Below are 5174 nucleotides of genomic sequence, written 5' to 3'. Positions count from 1 at the left end.
AATTACTACTGTTAAATGAATAACAATTGTTAAGTCTCGCAGTTAATGTTCGATCGTTATCCATTCTGATGCGTTTTCTTAAAGGAGAGATGTCAAGATTCTAAATCACGAAAAAATGTAAATTTGCCGTGATGAAGTCATATTTCTCCTAACCTTCAATTTTTTCGTCAATTTCAAAATTGGCTTGTCTTAAGCGTTTTATTATTCAAATTGTTTTAGATAAATTGTACTGATTGTGCAAAGTTAACTAAATTAATGTTTTTATCATATTAATTATTATAAATTGCCTAAAATATAGCACTTCGTCCTCATAAATCTTGTTCAGGGAAAATGTTAACTCTTGAAACATAATTTGAATTCTTGAATGTACTTTTTTATATTATAATCATAGCAAAAATGTTAAAGCCATTAAGAATTCAATAATAAATGCACTTTTATCATTTAAATTTTATTATGACTTTTATGATTTATTTAATAGAGCGCCAAAAAAGATGTAAACAATCCATACTTAATTTAAAGAATATTAAGACAAAATATATTATACTATGTTTAATTCAGAACATACTATTTGAAAAATATGTTTCGAAAAATAATTGTTTAAACAAATTATATTTCTTTAAACAATTACGAAATTGTTAATACATTTTTTATACACTATTCAGGATTTCAATTTGCGAAACAATTGGACAATACTGGCTTAATTTGTACAAATTTTGTAAATAAAAAAAGTAATTCTTTAAATAATTATATACTGTTTTAAACGTAATGTAATATTTCAAAAAATTGCAAACTATTACATTTCATTCAGAAACTGAAAGGGCAGCCCCCCACCCGTTTTTATTTTCGGAGAAAAAAATCCCTATATTTCCCGAAAATGAAATATTAAGTGTTTCAACTCGACCCTTTATTTTCCCATTTAATTAACATGGAGAAATTTTGTATTCTAACAATATTGAACTGGTACGTCAGAGTTTGATTGAAACATACCAAATTTTTTAAAGATTGTAAAGGAGTGTCTACGAAATAAAACCATACTAATAACTTTCATTTTTACCCCCTCTCCCCCACAAAGGGCCACAAATGTGATTCATAATCAAGGAACTACGTTTTTACATATTATTGTTCATTTTCAGCAATTTTCGTTATTTCTTTAAACCCAATTATTATAAGTGGAAAATTGGAATATCCTCCATCACTTTTTGTGCCATTTGTAATTGTTATATAAATTTAACTTATTAAAAGTTATTTTTTTAACAAAATTTTAATAAATCGCATTTCCTTAATGAGGTGTAATAGTTAGTCATTTTTTGAAGTAGCACAATTTTTAAAAACATTATTTGATTTATAAACAAATAATTATTCTTTCTTGGAAAAATATCTAAAAATTGAGCCAGATATTGCACCTTTTTCCTCAAGTTGATATCCTGTGCGGCTTTTTATTTAATAATCACATAATTTTGATAAATTTCTTCCAATGTTTAACTTATTTCTATTTGTTTAAACCCAAGTTGATATCCTATGCTGCTTTTTATTTAATTATCACATAATTTTGATAAATTTCTTCCAATTTTTAACTTATTTCTATTTTTTTAAACTATTTTAATTTCTTTCAGCAATTTTGTTTCAAAAACTTTTTTAAAGTAATATAAAATTAAACATGTACAATTATTTTTCTGTCCGTGTTCAGATTAGAAAAAATATATTCGCCGTTTATCTTTTTTTTTTTTTAACAAACTGCATTTTTGTAAATGATTATCTTTTTCGAAAAATATTTTTAAAATAATATTTTATAAATTAAATATAATATTCAATAATTTCGAGGAGTATTAAATACAGCTACAAACTTTGTCATTGTTTATACCAATAATTTTTTTCTAAAATTTCCTTCAAAATTGAGTACGGATGGTTTACGAATAAGAAATTTACTGACATTAGGTTTTTAACCTAATTTACTTACTACTGGGAATCATTTAAAATATACCAAAATAGGCACAAACACACACACACACACACACACACACATGTTTAATATACCTAACTGCTATAAAACATAATAAAATTAATGTTTGACTTTTTCCAATTTTTAGTGAAGAATATTTGGTTTTTATCTTCTCCTAAACATATTAGTTGAGTTTATTTAAATGTGGCAAATAAAGTAGATCTAACTTTTGTTCGCTAATGTATGAAAAACAATTTTTTTTGTTATTTATTACATTACTGATTTTTTTGTCTTGACGCGGAACATTTGTACAACTTTAAAATATAAATGTTAAAAATTCAACATCTTCAAAATTTTGAAAATGCTAAATTACAAATTTTGTTTCCTTTACGTTTCACAGTTAAAAGCTTTTTTGTTTCTAATACATTTATTTTGGTAATTCACCAATTGATAATGAATGTTCGTACGAATACAGTCATTTCATGGCGAAAATTGTATGAAGAAACCAAAAAAAAATTATATTATACTTATTTACTGGATCGTGAAAACCTGTTCTAGATATTTTGATTCCAAAAATGTTGACCCCTGGTGAGTAATTTGGGAAGATTCGAGCCCCCCCCCCTTGCCACTCTTGCACCCTGCTACTGGTTTACCCTTGTGTACTGTACACAATGCGCCAGTTTCAAGCGAGAAAAAATAATCTCCACTTTTAATTATAAAAAACAGAATTTTCGGGAAAAAGCGAGCTGAACGATTCGGTATAATTGCCTTTAGATTATGCGATTAAATTACTACGGCCAGCAATTCATGCGTTTAGACGTAGTTTTAACGTAGCTAAATTGACAGCAGTTTGAGGGACACGTCGGAATACAGGCGAGTCCCCCGCTTTCCGCTCCTGCCCCTCGCGGTCTTATACTACCGTTTTACTGTAAGCTCGCGCGACTTTCAAGCGAGAAATAACACTCTATTTTCAATTACAAAATACAACAACAAGAAGGATCTTTTCGGGAAAAACGAGCTGAACCGACCAGTATAATTGCCTTTAGATAATGTGCTTAAAATATGGCGTTCAACAACTCAACGATTTAGATTTAGTTTGCCCATTGCAAATTTGACAGCCGTTTGAAGCGCCTTAAGTATGTTTTGTTTTTGTATTTTGAGGCTGCGCTCGATTTCCTCGACAAAGGCAACATCGACAACTGACTTTGTGTTCTTCTTGCCTTGTGTTTTTTACTTTCAGCGACTGGCAAAACATCGCAAGTCCATTTTCTAATAGAAATAGTTTTTAAAATCCATTTTTTATTACGAAATATGAAAAAACACATTATTTTTACCCAAATAGCGTATTTTACTTATTCAAAATTTCATTTGATATTAGACTTCTTTGGGAAAAGTTTTTCTCGATTTTCTCAGTTCGAGTGAGATTTTACTTATATGTCTTTTTAGTTTATACGGCAGTATTGTATATTATTAAAAAAGTTATTGGAGGACTAATGGATAAAAACATGGACAACGGTACAAATTTCAGTACAGTGAACTAGCACGTGCTCTATATTTTTTAATAAGCAAAAATGTGCCAGAAAAATCAATAGAGTAAATTGAAATTTTCACTAAACATAGGTACCATACAATTTTTAAATTACTATAACTTTAGCTTGCAGAATTATTTTCAGAGATATCAATCTCAGCTTCGCACTGGGACACAAAGTTCGGCTCAAGCCAAAGAAATGTACAAAAATTCAAAAAATCAAGTGCTAAACCGATACCCTCAGTAGGATCCCAAATATAGTTATGTGTGAATGTGTTTCTATTAAGTGCCTCTACCATATGATTTTTGTCAATTTTTCCCCAAATCATATGCATCAAGTATCTCCTAAGATAAAAATACCAAAAAAAATATTTGTGATTAACAACTTATTAAATGGTTTAAAAACTATTTTTCTTCCGTAATTGAATTTGAGATTTTTAAAATATCTAAAGCTTAAACAGAGCTTTCTATCACAATAAGAAGCTGAGATTGCATACTCTTCTATAATTAACTATGCAAGCTAAGGTTACGAAAATTAGAAAATTCTCATAGATAAAAAGACCTTTACAGTCAAGTTTAATTTTTATGGCTCACTTAAGGGCATATCATACTCAGAAAATTGTCGATTTTACCAGTTTTAGGTTCCCCCGACTTAAAAATTTGGCAAATGATAGCGAGCATGCTAACGAACGTCCCCACACTCTTTTCTGTAAGTTAATTCAAAAAAGTTTTAATTTAGCCAAATGTGATTAATTTGCATAGCGCTTAAGAAAAATGGTATCGATTTTTTCAGTGTTAGATTCCTCCGGCTTTTTCCTAGGATAAGAAATATTTTGCCTTCAAAATCTGGGAAATGATAGCGAATATGCTAACGGACGTCCCCACACACTTTTTTTGTTTTTTTATTAAAAAATTTTTGATATTGCTAACAACGTGCGTGTATATTTCATAAATTTCCAGATTATCGGAAAGGCAGAGATGAAAAACGACGTAACCTCAAAATAATGCATATCCATAAAATTTTTAAGTGGCAAAATAAATTTTTTTTGTTATTATCCCTCAAAAAAGTGTCCGGAGACGTCCGCTATGTTATTTTATAGCATCTCCGAATTCAGTTTTTAAAAATTTTCATTTTTGTGGAAAAAAAGCCGGGGAAACTGTAAGTATCACATGCCCTTATATACCGTGGGCTGACAACGTAAATGGGAGCGTGATACGGATAAGGCCAATTTTCACATGAGATGTTCGTCTGATAATGAGGAACGTAAAAACGGGTGCCTGGCAGGTGTGAGTGGATGCGTTCACCTGTGGCGACCTGTCAAAGGTGCGAATTTTTGGCAGTTAACTTACGTGACTCGGATAAGGTTGAAAATTGGTGTACATGTAGGGGCTGACATTAGAAATAGCACCTGCGCATTGCCAGGTACTTACCTGGATGCAAAAGTGTTGCCAGGCGGCTTCGAAGTCGCCGGAAACTCAGGTGAAATTTCTTGAAATTGATTTTACAGGAAAAAGTTTGAAACAAAAGTTGGTCCACTCCCGGAAATGCATATTTTTATTGGTATATAATTTTTTGATAAAATTGATATATTTGGAGAAAACATGGATTAAAGAAATACCATAACAATAAAAAGCCCTTTTTATTGACAACAACTGATTTTTTCGAAAATTATTAAGAGACAAAAGGTACACTATTACAGGTATACT

The 5174-nt window shown here is 30.0% G+C and overlaps 1 protein-coding gene across 2 annotated transcripts in view; it reads right to left on the bottom strand.

The window, feature by feature from the left end:
• Window positions 1-5174, bottom strand: part of LOC117170229 (protein AF-10-like) — a 688368-nt gene that overhangs the window by 130446 nt on the left and 552748 nt on the right. The window lies entirely within an intron of this gene.

This window comes from Belonocnema kinseyi, chromosome 3 (genome assembly GCF_010883055.1).
Source record: "Belonocnema kinseyi isolate 2016_QV_RU_SX_M_011 chromosome 3, B_treatae_v1, whole genome shotgun sequence".
NCBI classification, from domain to species: domain Eukaryota; kingdom Metazoa; phylum Arthropoda; class Insecta; order Hymenoptera; family Cynipidae; genus Belonocnema; species Belonocnema kinseyi.
The sequence above is the reverse complement of the archived record's forward strand: the minus strand, read 5'-3'. Positions and strand labels throughout refer to the sequence as shown.